The sequence below is a fragment of the Chlamydotis macqueenii genome, chromosome 1 (assembly GCF_036417535.1).
Source record: "Chlamydotis macqueenii isolate bChlMac1 chromosome 1, bChlMac1.mat, whole genome shotgun sequence".
NCBI classification, from domain to species: Eukaryota; Metazoa; Chordata; class Aves; order Otidiformes; family Otididae; genus Chlamydotis; species Chlamydotis macqueenii.
The window spans coordinates 38,806,753-38,818,905 of NC_141556.1; the positions used below are offsets into that span (position 1 = coordinate 38,806,753).

General features: G+C 39.9%; 1 protein-coding gene across 1 annotated transcript in view; it reads left to right on the top strand.

The window, feature by feature from the left end:
- The first annotated feature begins 115 nt into the window (after positions 1–115).
- The window catches only part of FRS2 (fibroblast growth factor receptor substrate 2), a 50,896-nt gene continuing 38,858 nt past the window's right edge, over positions 116–12,153 (top strand). Inside the window, exon 1 of the mRNA XM_086749166.1 lies at positions 116–247. The gene's annotated coding sequence lies outside the window, so the exon portion shown is untranslated. The remainder of the gene's footprint in view (positions 248–12,153) is intronic.

The window sequence follows — 12,153 nt, forward strand, 5'->3', positions numbered from 1 at the left end:
CCGGGGCCTGCTGAGAGGGCCGCCGCCCGCCCCCCCCGCTCCACCGGCCCCGTTCCCCCCGCCCCCGGAAGGCGTTCTCGCCGTGCCCCGGAAGTTGTCGCGGGCAGAGTGCGGCCCAGAGCGAGGCCCTGTTGCCGCCGCTGTCGGGAGGCGCAGCCGTTACCCGCGGCGGGACGCGGGGCCGCCGTCTCGCCCGTCACAGGCGGCCCGGCCCGGCGGGGCGGCCAGCGCGGGGCTCGTGGCGGAGGTGGGTGCTGGGTACTGGTCCTCCCCTCGCCCCCGGCTCCTTCTCGCAGGGATGCCCAGCCGGTTTCTCTTGGGAGGGGGCGGCAGCGGAGGCTCCCGGGGCCGCGCTCGGGCCGGGCTCGCTCGGGGGCGGCAGCAGCAGCAGCCCTGTCTCTCGCCTCCTGCCGTGGGAGCCGGGCTGGGACCTGCCCTCCTTCCCCGGCCGAGGTGTGGGTCCGGCGTGGCGGGGTGGGGGGGCTAGCTGGCGGCTGGGGCCCCCCGGGGCGGGGACGGCCGGGGGCATGGAGTGGGGTGGGGGGGTGGTGGTGAAGCCGGTGGTTGTTTGTGGGAGGGGGGGGGTTCACCGCCTTGTTCTGGGGCGGGAGGGAGGGAGCGGGGGTGGATGAGCGGGGTGTGAGTTTAAAAAAACAAAAGAGGAGCCGTGAAAGCTGCGCTGGCGGTTGGTTTTGCTGGAGGTGGGTCTGGCGCGGGGTGCGGATCCCGGCTGCCTGGCCGCCCGCCTGCGCCCTGCTTGGTGTCTCTGGTAGTTCAGCCTCCTCTTCTGTGACCTGTCAAGCGCTTGTGCCTTCCTCTAGGTCAGCTGCTTCTGTCACATGCCTCTCCAGACAAGTGCTTTTTTTTTTTTTTTTTTTTTTTTTTTTTTTTTTCTCCACATCGCCGAGCAAATCCAGAGGCTTTCGAGGTGCAAACCCTGAGATGAATTAATAGCTCTGTCGGGTCTGTGGGTTGGGGTCAGCAGACAGAGCCTCCCGAGGGGAAGGGGGTCCTCCAGGCTTCTCGAAGCGGTGCTGTGTGTATGAATGGAAGTGATACCTAGCTTACTTGCTCCTCATTTTGAACTGCTCTTTCTCTGACATATCCCTGTGTGCGAATGTAGCAAGGACAGAGCTGACGAATTGCAAAGGTCAAAAGGTGTCTCCCTACTAGTCTGACTCGGTTCTCCATCTAAACTTGATTTTCTGGAAAATGAAAGCATGTTTTCTCATCTTCCTGGTCGCTGCACCTTGTTCAGCATGCATGCATAAAAAGTCATAATTATGGTTGGAAATCACTAGGAATGTTGTTGGATTGTGAGTTGAAAAGAATATTGCAGTGAATATGTACAGTAGGAAGCAAGGGTGATTTTAATAAGTGTTGAAAAAGTTGCCAGCTGCGCTTTGATATGAATAATATTTTTTTTTTAAGTTTTTTATTTGTAACATTTTGGAATAGTCTTTTTTTTTTTTAGTGTTTTTGTTTAACTAAAGTGCTGGTGACAAAGTGACATTTAGTGTAATGAGAAAAAAAGATTTGAGTAAGTATTTTTTGTCTTGCTTTAATAGTGTTAACGTTAGCTGTAATTCTGTATCGTGAATCTATCATTAAATGTGCTCTGCCTAGCTGTACAATATATTTGTATTTAGGAGAACAAAACCTAATGTCTCCAAGATTTATTGATTTATTGCTATGTTAGAAGTTATTTAGTATTAAGACACATAGATTCAGATCCAATAAGCATCCTGTTGTCTTCTTAAGGTCAGCAGAACTGCCAGGGAAGTTCGTTGGCAGTTTTCCTTGGTTAGCAAGTGCATTTGAAAAGCACATCTGTCTGTGTCTGCTTAAAAAGAACCCTGTGTCAGTATAAATCGCCAGTTCAAGTCCAAAAACTATTAACTATTCCAAATGGAAAGTGATTAAGAACATTATTCCTTGACTGAGATTCTCTGAGTTTATTTGCCTCTACGTCAAGAGTGCTTTGAAAATGCCTGTTGAAACAGCATGCCAGCAGTTGTATGTGTGTCTGGTTAAATGGCTTTCCAGGGTTTTGCTCATTTTCCATTCTGTGTCTTGTTTTAAGTGTTGGTGGTGAGTTGTAGTCAAAATAAACTGTTCTTATTTCTGCATAATTCTTACAGGAAGAGTAGCTTGGAACGCTTTTTCATCATACAAGAAACTTCTTTTAAAGAGAAGAAAGATTGTCTTACGTTGTTGCAATGGGCAGGTGGTAGTTTGTGGAAGAATCGTATCTTTGTAAGAAAAGGAGAGTTTAGAGTTTCGTAAACTGCGAAATATCATATATGGCACCTGGGAAGACTGGTTTGCAGATACATGAATCTGATTCTGCGCTTCAGTTATACAGTTCTTGATCTGTAAAGCTGATATGTTTTGTCTTTTGAATTGGTACGATTATGTTTTGTCTCTTTGTTAACTGGATCAACATAAACATATATTTATTTGCCATAGAAATAAATCCCTGCTAAATCTAACAATCCAGCAATAAATTCCATTGTTTGAACATTAGCAAGATTATTGCTAGCAGCTGTCTGTACTCCTGCTTACAATACTTTACTGTTAAAAAATTAGCTTGAAAGTAAAGTAGCTGTATCCATGTTTATTAGGGGTCTGATTCCGAACTCATTGAAATTAATGTTGTTCACTTCTGTGACCACTGGGTCTTGTAGTTTAAAGCAAAACAACTTTTTGAATAGTGGATGACAGTCACTCCTGAGCAGAGAGGTTTGTAAAACCACTTTAATCACCCGAACCATAGTTTAAATTCCTTGTAAATACTGAAGTACAGTTAAGATGATACTAACATCGCTGCATTGGTTTTATTACATGTATGTTATTCCTGTGCAAATATCTGAGGTGATTTAATCAATTACATTTAAAAGAGTATCTGGTGAAAGTATCGTTAAGTTAATGCTTAGATAATGCTCTATCTTCATTTTATTAAACAGGAGGAGTGAAACTGGTTAATATAGTGAACTGGCCTCACTTCCTGCTGCTTGTGCCCAAGTAGACTATGGGTGCTCAGGTTTCTGAAGAAAACTTGGGGAAGGTTTAATTTTAGGAACAAATTAATTAAAATAATCATGTTCAGCTGCTCTGGCAAGTTTAAATTTAAAATGTGGTGGTGTACAAGTGCTTATGCACAGTATCACAAGCTGATCAAGATTAGGCCTTCCGCCTTCCCAGCCTCCCTCTTCTTTCTTCCTTGTGCTGGTAACATTGCACCGGGAGCTGGTTTGGGAAGCTGAACTGGCTGAAAACTACCAACTTTTTTTTGAGGTAAAGTTAGTTTTTAATTGACTCAGCACCCTGAACCGACTTACCCTGCAGTTGCGTACCTGTCGGGGGCTGTGTGAGCAAAGAGGTGGGATCCCAGAGAGGGAGGGGAAGAGCAGCACTGAATGGGCCTGAAGGTGTGAGACTGATGTTAATGGAACTCCAGCCTGCAACCGACTGCTTTGCATAGGCCTACAGCTGGCATGGACCAGCTCCACCATTGAAAAACCTGGTCCTGTTTGTTTCCACCCGGCTCTGCTGCTTCCTCCTTTGTGCAGGCAAATACTTGTATGGTTATGTGGTGAACTGGGTTGAGGTTTGAACTGACTTGGGGGAGGGGCAGGGAGGGGAGGGTTAGGTTTAAGCTGGATCAGTTTGCTGCACAAACATTTGTGCTGGCACAAAGATGGGGGTGGAAGCAAGCAGTAAGGGGAGCAGGGTGTGTCTGTTTCTTTTGGTGACAGTGACACATTATGCCAGTTTGAAGTATATTCGGTACTGGCCTAATTCAGTGAGGCTGAGCTCGTTCAGCACTGAGGGTTTGAAGACACGGGTCAGTTATGTTTCATGGGCATATTTTCCATCTAAGACCTCTTAATCTGTGGCAGGGTGTCTCTGATTTCATTATGTACTTTGAAAGGATTTGGAGGGAAGAGTCTGGCCTTTTGTACAGTAACTAATTTTTTGTGTGTCTTCATTCAGTACCTGTTGTTTCATTTATCAGTAGTTAATGGGAAAAATAAGCCCTTGCTTGTAGCTGTTGTTAGTCCATCAAATTCTTGAAACAATGAATTTGTTCACCATGTAGATTGCGTTCTTAAATTTAAAAGACTAAAATCAGAAAAGACAGTGATCCCAGTGCCCACTAAGAAAACTTCAAGGTATTTTGCAGTAATACATAGATTAAAAAAACTGAACAAACCTGTGAAAATTATGAGGCAGACCTAAGACGCATAACTTCAGACAGTTTCCTAGGAGGCAGTGTGTGACTTCTTCTTAAGTAACTATTTAATGGTAAGTGGTTTTCAAAATCTGTCTTAAGGCTTTTAGGCTATCATAGAAGTTGTACTTAATATTTCAGGATATGGATAGGCACCGATTTATTTATTTTTTTTTTCCCAAACATCTGTGAAAACTGTAGATACCGTGTCCTCCAGCCATTTGTCTCTACTGCTCTGCCATAGATTACCATAATTAGTGATCCTTTCCAGCAGAGAGGCTGTATGCAGTGTTATGTGCTGTAGGCGTAATCAGCAGTTAAATGGACAGTATTAGCTCAATCTACCTTCACTGGTCAGTTACTTTGACTCATTTTTCCTGAAGTGGATTAGTGTGCTCTTACACAATTCACTCTATTGCATGTCTGTAGTAACCTCTCTTTGGTAAGTAACCTCTCTTTGCTGGGTGGTGATGAGTAAACTCTGGGCAGTGGCTACTGCAGGAAGAGATGCCCTACCTGCAGCTTTTCAGTGACATTTTCTGAACCGAATGTAACGGGTTTTATTTTTGACTCCTACTGCATAACATTATTTTTTATTAAAGCTATTTGAGGAGCTGTTTGCTGAAAACTGCTGTCCGGAGATGTCCAATTTCACGCAGCATAAGCAGATGATATTTTAGTTGTGTATAAGTTGTAGAACAGCAGTCTTAGTATAATAGACTTTGAATTTTCTGCTCTTGAGCATCATCTTTTCTTGCTGGCCCTTCTGTGTAATCAGTGTTAGATGTGAACATTCTTTTTGAACTTGAACTGGTGATAAACTGGTGTGTGGTGTTTTCCTCAAGTAAGTATGTATGCATATGAATGTGTGTGTATATATCATGTATTCCCCAAGTATAGTGTACTCTTCAAAGTTTTCTCTTCACTGCTTCTGGTAGGGTGGCAACAATCATGACAACCAATTTACTACACTATTGAGGCCCATCCTCCTGGACCCATGTGATTCTCCAGAATTTCAGTCTTTCCCTCTAGCTTGAAATGACAACAGACATAATTATCCTTTGGCTTTAATGAAAAGAACTAATGACTTATTTCTGATGTTTAGGCAATAAAATTTCATGATTATTGCATGTTTGGGACTGACTGTATGCACTCTTTTCTCATTAGGGAAAACGGCTGTGTGATTACTGAGATTACTAACTGTTTCCTTCTCTTGTCTTAGAGTCCTTTAATTTCGTGTCTTATTTGTTCTTCTTCTAAAATGCTTTCACATCCATATGTGGGGTAGTGAGATGAAAAGCTTCTTGTCACATCCGCTGCACTTAATCTGTCACTGACTTCTCAGGTGGTCCAGGATAATCTCTGAACTTTTTGCCTGAATCTCAGTTGACAAAGTAATACTAATATCTGTGTTAGGCAATGTGCTCCTCTGAATTATGGCAAGTGTAAGCTAGTTATATTTTTGCTGTCATAGCCGCCTGGGCTGGACGGTGACGTTCATCTACTTCAGCTTCCAGAATCAGCCACAGTTACTAGACCTGCCACTTCTTCTCACAGAACTTTTTTTTTTTCCTTCCCTATGTAAAGGTTCAGTATTGGTTGATCGTATGTTTTTGAGACAGGATTAAAAAAAAAAAAATTCCAAATGTAAGATTTAGCTTATCCTCTTCCTTTATTTATGATAAATGTGTATCTTACGGTAAAGGCATTCAAGTATTTCCTGCTTTTTCTTATACATGTGTCTGTTACTTTTCTGTTGAGGAAAATGTGATTCAGAAATACTGTGTGAATTGACTATGCTTGTAGTAAAAGCTGAGAACTATAGGGCGGTTGGCATATGTGAGATAGTTTTCCTGGACTGTACTCCAAACTGAGGAGAGACTGGGGCACCATGTTTTCAGTTTGAAGAACTGACTTCTTTCCCTTGGCTTTTCTTCATAGTGATTTTGGCCCTGGCAAGGTTGAGATCCTGCTGCTGTCATTCGCACAGTGGTGACGGTTACTGTAAACCACCGATCCGTTACTATGTGCTGACTCAGTGGTGAAAAGTTGCTTTAATTTCTTGCCTTTTCAAGGGTAAAATAGACTCTCTATCCTGTATGCCGGTACCTGGATTCCAGTGTTTCTAACGGAAGATACAGAACTTTGATCTATCTCTCGCTGGACTGCAGTTTGAACTGGTGTGTTGATATTTCCACTGTTTTCCTGTGGCTGCTGCCACATAAATTAAACTGCGTAGTAGTTCTTATCTGCTGGGATTACTCAGCTTGACACAAATGAAGCATTTGTCTTTCAAGCAAGTTTTCATAATGGTTTGGACAGGAATATTATCTTGTGTGTTAGTATGACACCTGGCACAATATGCAGGTGGGGACATCTCATTCTTACTGTAATTTAGTCAGTAAAAGTGATTGCGGTAATACCATTTGTTTGTTATGTGAACATTGGAAAGATATTCATCAGCACAAAATTAGATGTATTTCTGAGATAGTGTCTATTTCATGACTTCTAAGATGCTTGACAGAGTGGAGAGATGGCTGGTTTTGCTGTGCCTTAGGACAGTGTGACATGTTTTTCCCAAACGGAGGTGTTGAAGCAGTAGCTTTAAAGGAGAAACTCCCTTTTTCTTTTTTTTTTTTTCTTTTCCAGAAATGCAAACTCTGGTTTATATGTAAACTCTTAGTGAAAAATGAATGATTTAGTGCTAGCTGCGTTCCATCTTGGTAGCAATATATCTTATGCTGAGCTTTTCCGAAATGACAGCAGTAGCTTTTTGCTTAGTTGCACAGCAGAGCAAAACAGAGCTGACTGTGCAGCAGTTATCCTTCAGACATGTCTAAATTTTTCAGTCTATTTATGAGTATCAACAAACACTTTGTGCATACTTTCGCCATGTGTTGAATGCTTCTATTTTCCTTTAATTTAGCTTAAAACTAGTAATGGAATTCCTGAGGTTTTGAAAGGAATAGCTCTTGGCAAGCCTAGAGTTTTGAAACCAAAGGCAAATTAAGATACCAAGCAAACACAGGGAGGGCTACTTCTTCAGGGAAGTATGTCAAGATTCTTCCGACATCTTAGAGAGAATTTGTTGTATTTATGTTTTTTTTTTAATAGAAATATTTGAATTACTCTTTTAAAACACAGTTGCTGTTATTTAAAATTTTTCTTTAAAAAAAAAATAAATCTTACTGGAACACAGGGGGACTTCCCCCCCTTCCCTTGCTGTCACTCAACAAGTTTAGCCTTCTCAGCCAACCATTAGAAGTAGAGGGTGTAATACTCTTTTCATTGTAGCTGTCTGTATCTTTCAGTAATTCAAACATTGATTGAACCATGTAATTAGATTAATAGTTTTAGTTTAAATAAAATCTACTCTTGATTTTCAATCACCACAATAATTGTAATTGAAAATAGTTGTTGTTATGCATCTATCAGGTGGTGCAATAATAAATGGAAACATTTATTTACATTTTCAAAGTGTAGTTGTGCTTTTTATCAAGTGTATAGCTGAGCCACTTTAGCTTTGTAGGAATAAGAGGAGCTATGACGTAGGGAAACTTGCCTGGCTGTCACAGCCTTGTCCTCCTTTGGCATTTGTGGTACTGCTTGCTGCAAGTATCTTCCTTTTTTTGTACCCTCTTTCCACCAATGCGGAGGTGTGCGGTGTTCATAGAAGTCTCGCATGCTATCTCTTTTATTTAGGTTACTGCATTTCTTTGTAGAGTTTCGTGGCTCTGTTTAGCTTCATTCAGTCCTGCGTTTCCGTGCCGTGGTTCTTATTATCATAAACATTTTTAATGTTTTGCAGCTCATTATCATCTCTCTTAACTCGTTTACTCGCCATTTGTGATGCTGCTGACAGCAGTATAATCCTCTCCTGCCCAGGGCAGTTGTTTGGGAGTAACCCTTCTTCCCCCACACACCCCCTTTCTCCTTGAATCCACAGTTATTTTTTATTCATATCCTTCTTCTTCCTTTTCCAAACAATGTTTTCAAGACCACGTTTTCTTTTTCTGTCTTTACAAATGAAGTTTAGACCTGTATCTGTCATCTGGAGTACGTCAAGTACCTCCTCCCTCTTCTCCTGATGTTCCTATCTCTGCAATCTGTTTTAAAATAGAGCTGGTACAATTTTTCAGTAGTCTGACTGCTAGTTTTTCTCATCGAGCTAAAGCTCATTGTCTTTCAGTTCAAAGACCTGCATCTTATATTTCTGCATCATACTCTTTTTCCCTGCTACTCTTGGTGCTCAAATCTAATTTCCCCCGCCCTATATCTCTACTTATGTTTCGTGTCATATTCTTCGCTTTGAATTAGGAAACGTTTGCGTATAATTGTGTGATATATATGTGAACGCTACTACAAGAGAAAATTATTGCACCCCTGAGTCTTCTACATGGGTATTAGAGTATCTTGTTGTCTCTCTGCTTATACGTATGAATTACATTTTTGTCTACCAAAGCTGACAGGGATGCATGTTACCTTTGGATCTTTTCTTAGAGACCTGTGGAAATGTATGTTGCTGTATATCTTCCAAATCTGGTTCACTTGTCTAATGACTGTACTTTACTTTGGAGTAAGCAAAGGGCACTGCTAGCATGCTTTAAACTCTATTGTGTGAGTACAATGCCAGATTTTGTGGACTTTTATTATTGTGTGTGACTTCAGTTAGTAAATATTTTTTCCTGCACTTGGCATGTTTCTTTAGTGAGGCAAATCAGTTGTAATCTGCAGATTTTGTTTAAATTACATAAAAACTGAATTTCACTGGCAATAAAAGTAATATTAAGTGCCATGTCCTATACTTGACTTACTGCAGAGCTAAAGCTAATATTAACAGAGGTAATAATTTTTATTTTTTTTTTAATAAGGAAAGCTAAGTGACTCTTAAATTTTTTTGTGTATGTGTCATGAAACTTTGGGTCACATGGTTTTTGTTGCTTGAGTTTTGGTTTGAATGCTCTGTGTGAATGTGAATGGCTACTTTCTTATCTTTCTGATAGCTGTCTCTTTCTTCATTTCCTATATAAGTTTTAGGTGATGGTATTCAGTTCCTGAGAGAACTTCCTCTGCACCTACAGTTTCACTAGGAAGGATACCATTATGTTAATCTTTATGAAAAGGCATTTGGTTAAGACATTTTAGATCTTAAAAAGAAGGGAGCAAGCTAATATTAAATACAATATTACCCAATAAATTGTTCTTTAAACATGAACTTTGTGGTATTTATTTAGTAGTGTTATAACAACACTGTTGTACCTATATTTAGAGAAATTCTGAGTAATACATGACAGTCGGTCAGCCCTGCAACTCCAGAGAGTGCTCCATTCCTAAAAATTGCTGGACTGGAAAAGAATGTGTACAGTAAGGGAAAAGGGGAATATGCTACATAGGCTTCAGACAAACTGTTTTCTTTTTTTATTTTTTCTTCCCTCCTCCTCCTCCTGTTTTTGGTAGACAGGTAGATGGGTGAACATTTCTTATCCAGTGCTTACACCCTCCCTCCCCAAGTTCCAGAGCTTTTTCTGCTAACAGATGTGGGGAGAGCATTTCCAGCTTGTCCTCTGGGTCTTTATTTCTAGAGTAATGTGTGTTTTGTTTCAGAGGTACAACATAAACCAGAAACTTAGATAAGCTTCTAGTTTCTGTAAGACTCTGGGTTTAAGTGTATATATACTATGACTGTTATTTTAAGATACTTATGGCCACTTAGGGTCTTTAAATATTTCTACTAGTAAAGGGCAACAAAGTGCCCTTCCAAATCTGAAGTTCAAGTTATTTGTCTTGGATTTTCTGTACCTACAGTAAATGTGGATCATCTGACCTTCACAAATGTGTTTTCTTTTACTATTACTTTAGTCTGTAAGTGTCAGTACGTTTGCTTAGTAAATATTTGTTTCTTCCTGCTTCAGGGTTCCTTCTTCTGTTAAGTCCCTGTAAACTGGTCCCATAGAGCACAACTTCATGTATGTCTGCTAAATTTAAATTTACTTCTCTTGAAGACTTAGTATTTCTTATGTCAGCTGTAGTCACAAGCATTCTTGTGTTAAATGGATGTAACTTACTAATTTTAAATGATATGGTTTTAAAATAGTCTCATATCAAAGTAAAAAGTAATTTAACATTGTCAGTAGTGTGAAATTAGAAAGAAAACTACCTTTCTGAAAGTTTGGTTGTGCCAATACCTTATCAGTTCAGTATTTTTCTATGAATTCTTCACTGCTGATGTTAAAATAAATCCATAACTTCTGTACTAAAGCCTGTCCCCTATCCTGTCTCCACCCTCCAAGGACATATAAGCACTTCCAGTTTACCCCTGGGGCTCAAGCTGTGAATGTTTGTGTCCAGGTTTAAATATTGGTGGAGTGTTAAGGTTCACAGATACAAGCATGTAAAAAAATTAATTGGCAGGCAGTTAAGTTTTATGTTTACATCTCACCTCTGATAGCTTCCTATACTCTTATCTATTGATAAGTAAATTAGAGCGCAATTTTCAGCAGCTCTTTATCTATTTAGATCCCGATTCATGTAAGATTTTGCTTAGTGTTTTGACTTCTCATTGAACTATAGGTGAGAAAACTTAGCAAGATATGTAGGAAGAAAAAGGTTAAACTTAAGCATATGCTGGTCATTTTGGAATTGACTGATTATAAGCTTAGGAGGGATGATTTCTTCATAGTTTGGAGTAGGAGAATGTCTGAAGCATAGGAAACCTTTGCAGCTGAGGCTTTGAGGACAGACTGAAGTACTTAATGATAGTGTACTGTAGGGAAAGCTCTTAATAAAATGAATAAATGTTGACTACCATGAGATACTAGTATGAGGTACTATGAAATGCTAGTAAATAGAGTGATGTTAACCACTTGTTACGGGATATGTCAAACTGCTCTTCCGTTGATTAAAGATGACTGGTTGCAGTGGTACTGTTGGATTGATTGCTCTAGTACTGACTTGCAAAGTGAGCAGTGCATTAAGGATGGTGTGTTGGATTTTTATGAAGTGTTCTGTCGTAAGCATAAGTTTCCATATTGTACATGAAATATGTGGTCTTAGGCTTTTGCAACAAAAAAATAAGTATTTGTTTCAAAATGCTAAGTATTTAGTAGCTAATTACTTTGAAATAGTCTGACACATTTTTGTGAACTGCTGTACTGCTTGATTAAATACAGTTCTAGAAATTTTTTAAGAAAATAAACAGATTTGAAGTAAGACCTATTTTCTAATTGGGCTGTCAGATGTCCGAATGTCTAGAATAGGCAAATAGTGTTCCTTCATGTTGCTTTCCAATGTCCCGCATAAAAGTATGTGACCTAGATGTGTGTGGATTTTGTTTTTTTGTTTTAATGGAGTTATACAAGTTAACATAGCTTTTATTGTTGATTAATAGCTAAAATTATTGAGGGGGGTTAGGGTGGGGAAAGGATGGCTAGTGTTCATTCTTTTAGAGAAGGAAAATCTTCAGCTCTCTTCCATCACTTGGATGCTTTCAGCTTTATGTTCTGCTTCATCACTAGTCTGTAGAAATGCTAGCATTCAGATTGTCAAAAATTGGACATAACCCAGGAGCTGAAAAGAATGTAAACTCTTGTATAATGAAATATATAAAACTTCCTTGTCAGCTAAGGAGGAATAAGTGAAATACTGTATTAATGAGTTTAAATAGTTAGTTTTTAGGCTTGTTCTGTATGAAACGTTATCTCTCAAGTGTTCCATACCAAGGAAATCTAGTTCAGAAAGCCTTCTATATTCTTGACTATAGAACAAGCAAGCAAATATCACAGAATAATGCTTGAGATGATGGAATCATAAAGCCTAGCAGTGTATGGTGAACAGTAGACTTATTTTACATATTACTTTGAATAGTAAATATTGTGAGCTGACTGTTAGTGATTTGAGAGTGATTTTGGTTTACATTCACT